General features: G+C 46.7%; 1 non-coding gene across 1 annotated transcript; it reads right to left on the bottom strand.

Annotated features, from left to right (window-relative positions):
• Positions 1-5,097: 5,097 nt before the first annotated feature.
• TRNAE-UUC (transfer RNA glutamic acid (anticodon UUC)) lies at positions 5,098-5,166 on the bottom strand. Its single transcript has one exon. It is a non-coding gene; the product is annotated as a tRNA-Glu (tRNA).
• Positions 5,167-7,897: the final 2,731 nt, after the last annotated feature.

The following is a 7,897-nucleotide window of genomic DNA, read 5'->3' as shown; positions in this document are numbered from 1 at the left end:
TAGGACTTCTGGAATCTCCACTTGTTAAACGTTAACCGTGGCCTCCTTTTTGGGAAGTGTCGGCTTGTTATTCGCGTCATTGACCGAGGGGGTCATTCTGGTTTCCAGAAGAAATTTTAAAGAACTAAGTCTTGTTATAATTTCAAATTGATCTGCTGAAGGCAGACTGGAAAAAGAGGGCTGGATGTGAACAGAAGCCGTTTGAGCCTCTGCCTCCAGCCCGCCTCTCTCCTGGGCTCTGCCCCTTTGGAAGACCTAGAGCAGGGGTGGGAGAGCTTTGGCCCTCCAGATGTTTCTGAACAACAGCTCCCATCATCCATGGTCATACTTGCTGGGGCTGATGGGAACTGTAGTTCAACAATGTCTGGAGGGCCAAAGGTTCCCCACCCCTGACCTAGAGTCTCTTAATGGGCCAGCGCTCTAGCCTGAAGATGGACATTTCTTTTCTCCATGGCTTCCTACTGGGTATGTTCCCTTCACCATTGGGCTGGTGTAGTACTAGGAGAAGCACTTAGTTCTTCAGCCAGGGGAAGGTGCCTGTTATGGTCTCTACAGATCCTGGTACTGTGGGATCTGGTTTAGCCAGCTCAGATTCAGTGGTTCCTGATCACCAGGATCAATCCTCAAGTCTGGCACCTTTGCTAGTGACACTGTTGCCTCTGACTAGGTGTCCCGGTCACTGATGGGCTCTAGGATCATGACAAAAAAACATTTGGGGGAAATAATTGGGGGGGGACCCAAAAGCAGCCTAATGAGGACTGAATGTGATCAGCAGGCACAGAAAGCAGATTTACTCTTGGGGGGGGACACCAAAGGGGAGGTGAAATGGAGTATCCTGGATGAGGGCCTGGCTGTCTGTTTGTCTGGCTAGCGGGCAGCCTGAACAGGGGCACTACACCCTGCAACATTTTGTTACAGGTCTCGTTTGTTATTATCTCTTTTACTTTCTTGTACATAGTTTTACTGTATTTGTTTAAAATTGTACACCACCCTAGCAGGTACTGACATGTGGCTTATAAATCCACCAAATAAATATATAAAAACAATTTTGCTGCCTCCCTCTGTTTTTTTTTCCTGCCAGCAAATGAAGACCTGGCTGTTTTGACAGGTTTTACCTTTGTCCATCTGTGCTTATACAAGCAATAATTGTGGGCTATTTGCTCTGTGAATTTTTTTATATTCAGTATTTTATGAGAAGTTTATGGTATTATTGTACTTTTGGAGGCATTGTACAATGTATGGTGCTTTGAGTACTATGCAGCCAGAACTGGTCAGGATATTTCCACCCATACCAGTAAGCAAATAGAGGCTGCAAGGGAGATATGGGGTCCGTTCCTCAGCACTATGAAGCCCTGCAATTATTGACTGGATGGGCACCACCAGCATGAGCCTGTTGCGCTGTGAGCAGCAGTCTGAGGTGAGCTAGGACCCACAAGACTAGCTGGTAGCCAGGACTAGTGAATAAATCAAAACTGTGGAGCAAACCAGGACTCAGGACCAAAGAACAATCAAAGGATACAGGAACACACCAGAGCTCAGGAAGACCTTGTTTCTTAAGCCAGGCTCAACTGGAACAGGAAGCCTGTTCTTAAACTCCTTCAATGGTTAGCCTGGGTGGGCAGAGTCATCCAAGGCCTGAAGGTACTTCACTGCCATCTGCACTTCAAAGGTTCACCACATGGGGGAGCATCACACAGATCCTGCAGTTCCTGACAGAGCATGACCCATCAGTGAGGGCGCCTAACTAGCCAAGAACTGCACACTTTCATAGCTCGCTGGGTGGGGCAGGGCCGCTGTGCTACCTTCCTGGGAGGTGGGTCGCTGTTGCTGAGGGGGAGGGGGGAAGCAGCAGGGAGATTGGTGCAGTGTAAATGCACCAGCAGATCCAATCCCTCTCCCTCCCAATGAGCAACAGCAGTCTACCTCCCAGGGAGCTGAGTCTGCCTCCATGGCTGCCTCCCAGCACTTGAGTGCTGCCTGTAGAAAAGAGGAGCAGGATTTGAAATCATAAATATGAATGCTATGGGGTGGGAGTTCCCCAACCTCCTCAATCTCCTAGTTGCAGTAGCCAGCCCTTCCTTCTCGCACCTTATTGGCCATCACAGGTGTTACCACAGGAAAATGCTTTATGAGAAGTGCTCAGAATACCTGGGGATTTTTCTGTAACTAACCTGGCTGTGAGCAGTTACCCCATATGAAAATATGTCTGTCTGCGCAGAGCAGAAGAGTCACACACCAAGCCAGAAAAGATAGTGGAACTTCATCTGTGTGCTTTGGTCCTCTTGCTGGGTGTGGAATGTGAGGGGTTTGCCCAGGCAGTTGTTATCAGATCGAAATTGGGGTGTACAAAGCATCTCCACAGTGAGGGCTGAGCTCCAGGAAGAAAGGGTAGGAAAAGGAGATTGTGGTATTTGGACGTATTATGACCTCCAGTGAGGGAATGTTTGTGCTGGCTGGGGTAAAATTAGATTCTGAGAGACGAACAGAAAACACACCCAATATGTAAGAACGGGGGACTGCGGTTCTCAGATACATGTTCCTCTCTCAGCTCTTGCTGGAAAGGACAGCAAAGGCCGTCAACAGCTCTAGAGACCTGAGATGATGGCTGCTTACACACCATGTGTTTAAAGCACATTTAACTCCCGAAGAATCCTGGGAACCCTACTTTGTTAAGGGTGCTGGGAATTGTGGCTCTGTGAGAGGTAAACAGGAGTTCCCAGGAATGGGGGGGATTTGCTTAAAATGTATATTGTGTGCACAGCCTATGCTAGGAGAACCATTTGTAATCTCTAGGATACCATAGTGGCTAAACTAGGCTTCCCCAACCTGCTGCCCTCTAGATGTGAACTACAACTGCCATTATCTTTGCCCAATTTGCTGACTGGGACAGACGGGAGTTGTAGTCCAAAACATCTGCAGGGCACCTGGTCAAGGAAGGCTGGGCTGAATGACTGAGCTATTAACCAAGAAATCCCTAATTCAAATCTTGCTTCTTCCATGAACTTCTCAATTATGGAGAAGGGCCCATGGCTCACCAGGAGAGCAGGTGCTTTGCCTGTAGAAGAGCCTCCCCCAACTTGGTGTCCTCCAGATGTTTTGGAGACCAACTCCCACTGGCCCCAACCAGCTGTAGTGAAAAACATCAGGAAGACACCAGGTTGGGGGAGGCTGATGTAGAAGGTCCCAGATTTGCTTCCAGGAAGATATTTCCATTTAAAATGATCAGGTGGCAGATGACTGGAAAGTGGCAAATGTAACGCCAATCTTCAAAAAGGGATCCAGAGGGGATCCCGGAAATTACAGGCCAGTTAGCTTAACTTCTGTCCCTGGAAAACTGGTAGAAAGTATGATTAAAGCTAGATTAACTAAGCACATAGAAGAACAAGCCTTGCTGAAGCAGAGCCAGCATGGCTTCTGCAAGGGAAAGTCCTGTCTCAGTAACCTATTAGAATTCTTTGAGAGTGTCAACAAGCATATAGATAGAGGTGATCCAGTGGACATAGTGTACTTAGACTTTCAAAAAGTGTTTGACAAGGTACCTCACCAAAGACTTCTGAGGAAGCTTAGCAGTCATGGAATAAGAGGAGAGGTCCTCTTGTGGATAAGGAATTGGTTAAGAAGCAGAAAGCAGAGAGTAGGAATAAACGGACAGTTCTCCCAATGGAGGGCTGTAGAAAGTGGAGTCCCTCAAGGATCGGTATTGGGACCTGTACTTTTCAACTTGTTCATTAATGACCTAGAATTAGGAGTGAGCAGTGAAGTGGCCAAGTTTGCTGATGACACTAAATTGTTCAGGGTTGTTAAAACAAAAAGGGATTGCGAAGAGCTCCAAAAAGACCTCTCCAAACTGAGTGAATGGGCGGAAAAATGGCAAATGCAATTCAATATAAACAAGTGTAAAATTATGCATATTGGAGCAAAAAATCTTAATTTCACATATACGCTCATGGGGTCTGAACTGGTGGTGACCAACCAGGAGAGAGACCTCGGGGTTGTAGTGGACAGCACGATGAAAATGTCGACCCAGTGTGCGGCAGCTGTGAAAAAGGCAAATTCCATGCTAGCGATAATTAGGAAAGGTATTGAAAATAAAACAGCCGATATCATAATGCCATTGTATAAATCTATGGTGCGGCCGCATTTGGAATACTGTGTACAGTTCTGGTTGCCTCATCTCAAAAAGGATATTATAGAGTTGGAAAAGGTTCAGAAGAGGGCAACCAGAATGATCAAGGGGATGGAGCGACTCCCTTACAAGGAAAGGTTGCAGCATTTGGGGCTTTTTAGTTTAGAGAAAAGGCGGGTCAGAGGAGACATGATAGAAGTGTATAAAATTATGCATGGCATTGAGAAAGTGGATAGAGAAAAGTTCCTTCTCCCTCTCTCATAATACTAGAACTCGTGGACATTCAAAGAAGCTGAATGTTGGAAGATTCAGGACAGACAAAAGGAAGTACTTCTTTACTCAGCGCATAGTTAAACTATGGAATTTGCTCCCACAAGATGCAGTAATGGCCACCAGCTTGGACGGCTTTAAAAGAAGATTAGACAAATTCATGGAGGACAGGGCTATCAATGGCTACTAGCCATGATGGCTGTGCTCTGCCACCCTAGTCAGAGGCAGCATGCTTCTGAAAACCAGTTGCTGGAAGCCTCGAGGGGAGAGTGTTCTTGCACTCGGGTCCTGCTTGTGGGCTTCCCCCAGGCACCTGGTTGTCCACTGTGAGAACAGGATGCTGGACTAGATGGGCCACTGGCCTGATCCAGCAGGCTCTTCTTATGTTCTTATGTTCTTATGATGGAGAGGGACCTTGGAGAGCCGCTGTCAGTCACAGCAGACAATACTGACACAGAGTCTGACCTGTTCCGAGTCAATTTCCTATGAACTCGCTAGGTGGCTATTTAAAGAAAACATTAAAAACCGATTGCATCAGACGAAATGACCATCTACTGACCATGGATGAGAAATGTGTGGTTCATAGGAACACAGAAGGCTACCTTATACCAGGTCAGGCCAATGGTCCATCTAGCTCAGTACTGTCTCTGACTGGCAACAGCTCTCCAGGATTTCAGGCAAGGTTCTCTCCTTGCCCTATCTGGAGATGCCAGGGATTGAACCAGGGGCCTTCTGCATGAAAGACAGATGCTCTACTACTGAGCTACGCCCTTCCAGATGTTGCTCAACTCCAACATCCATCAGCCCCAGCCAGCATGGCCAATGGTTAGGGATGGTGGTGGTTGTAGTTCCAGCAACATTTGGAGGGCCGCAGGTTCCCCATCCCTGATCCAGTCCAATCCAACAACAGTGCTTCCAGGGAGGGTGAGAAAGTGCCATTGACATCAGCAACGCTTCTTCCTGTGAGGACCTCAACTGCCATCAGGTCAGCTGTCTGATGGAAGAACTGTGTGGCAGGAGCTGCCCTGGTCTGGACATTGTTACCAGCTTTGCTCCTGGATCTGAACTGGGGGATGCCAGGGAGGGGGCGGGTGCTTCAGGGGAGCGACTGCTCTTTATCAAGGGCACCACAGCCAAAACCAGCACTGACACCAGCAAAGAGTTGCTGCCCTCCTCGACAGCCAGAAACTGCATAGGCAGAACTCTATAACTGCATTATAAGAATGTCCCCAGCTGTTCCAGCTACTTTCAAGCTTCTTTAACTATAACATTTTAGTTATAGTTGGTATTGAATTCAGCCTTATTGGAGGTGCTTTCATAAGAGCATATTTTGGGGTTTCAGGCTTCCCTAATATTATTATGCATATATGAAACATCAGAACGTAACACACATACTGCCTCTGGATACCATTATATGCTCTCAGCTGCAGTCCCCCCCACACACACCTTGCAATAATGAGGATACTACTACTGATCTACTTCTTGTAAAGATTACCAGGGTACTCATGTGAAGTGCTTTGAATGCTATACACAATATGTAGTCTCCTACTATTCTTAGATGTTAGACTCTGAAGGGCACTTGTAGGCAAAGGTTCTTTTGAGGCTCCCTCTTCTTCTACCTTTCACCCATTATCACATCAAGATTCCTTTTGTGTTTCCGGGTGTGTTGCAGGTGTGCATGCGGCGTTCAGGTGTTCAGCATCATGTTTCCACAGGTGTGACGTTTGCAATGAAATTTGGACATGGAACTTTGTGACTCTTGTTATACAAGCAATGAATGAGTGATTCATTATATTTGCGCATCTGGTGGGGAGAAGAGAATTTCTTCACTTACCGTATTTCTTAGATGGCCTATCTTAATGAATACGTTGCTGTTCAGTCTGATAAGCCTCACAGCAAACTTCTTACAACCGTCTTGCATTTCCTGTATGCTGCTTTAGAAATAAAAATTTACACTTAATCAAACACAAAATCTATTTGGTATGAAACGGAGCAGCAGTGCTGTGATCCCGGACACACAGTGAATATTGACACGTCTAGTGTTCAGAACTATTTACATGTTCTCTTGATCATTTGTGCAATAATTCATTGAAGTTGTCCATTAATATTCTGTTTTTATTAATTGCTCTGAAGTCTTAGACCAGGGTTGGGGAACTGGATCTGGCCAGCAGCCAGATCTCCATCCACTGCCAGCCAGCTGATAGGTGGTGAGTGCTAAAAAGAAGGTAAAGGTGAAGGTGTCCCCGCACTTATTGTGCGAGTCATTTCCGACTTTTAGGGTGCCGTCTTGCAACATTTACTAGGCAGACTGTATATATGGGGTGGGATTGCCAGTTCCTTCCCTGGCCTTTCTTTACCCCCCAGCATATGCCGGGTACTCATTTTACCAACTATGGATGGATGGAAGGCTGGGTGGACCTCGACCCCTTTTACCGGAGATTCGACTTCCTCCTTCCGTTGGAATCGAACTCCGGAAGTGAGCAGAGCTTCGGCTGCGTTACCGCCACTTACCACTCTGCGCCACGGAGGATCCTGCTGATAGGCAGTTACAGGGAGCCTCTATAACAGTCTATTTGGAGGAGCGATTTTAATCCAAACTGTTTCCTCTGCAGAGGGGAAAATGTTCTCCTTGGAGTCCTTTTGAGTTCATGGAGGTGGCTGTTTTGCAGACTGAACTCATCTGGCAGCAGCTTGCATGAGCATGAAAGCCGTGTCCTCCAAGGTGATACTGTTCCAGCTAAACATGGTATGAAGTAACATCTCTCACTTCTGCCACTAAAATTGTTGGTGCAAGCATTTGTTTATGAATGTCCCAAAGAACAGCCTTTCAGCTAATTGTGAAACACATAAGTCACTTAATGTTCAGAACTGTCTTGTGTAGCTCTAGAAGAGAACAGATGGGACTTGTGAATAAGTGGGAGAAGACAGAGAAAAGGTATTTACATGGATAGAGAGCCAAGAAGATCAGCTGATTTTGAGTTAAGCAAATAATCCTTCCTCCTCTAGGATGCACACCTTAACGTGGTGAGGGGGTTTGAGAGTGTGGAAGAAGCTGAAAGCAAAGCTGTCAGGAGTCTAGACCAAGAGGCTAGACTCCTAGCAGGGGCACCCAAGGCAGAATGGTCAAAGCTGAAACACCAGACTAAGATGCATCCAAACTCAGAGGAAGGCAATGGTACACCACCTCTGAATATCTCTTACCATGAAAACCCTATGAACAGAGTATCCAAAATGCAACACAAGATAGTGCTGGAAGATGAGACCCCCAGGTCAGAAGGCACTCAGCGAGCTACTGGGGAAGAACAAAGGACAAGTACGAGTAGCGCTGTGACTAATGACGCAGCTGGGTCAAAGCCAAAAGGAAGCCCAGATGCTGATGTGCACAGATGTGAAAGGAGAGTCCGGAGTTGTATGATGTATGAGGTATCCAGAGCAATCCAGGGCTGCATTCTTTATAGGCACAGAGATACAGGGGGGTTGTGGTCTGCAAGTGCACCCAGA

Source organism: Rhineura floridana, chromosome 14, assembly GCF_030035675.1.
Source record: "Rhineura floridana isolate rRhiFlo1 chromosome 14, rRhiFlo1.hap2, whole genome shotgun sequence".
NCBI classification, from domain to species: Eukaryota; Metazoa; Chordata; class Lepidosauria; order Squamata; family Rhineuridae; genus Rhineura; species Rhineura floridana.
This window is presented reverse-complemented; position numbering and strand designations above follow the sequence as displayed.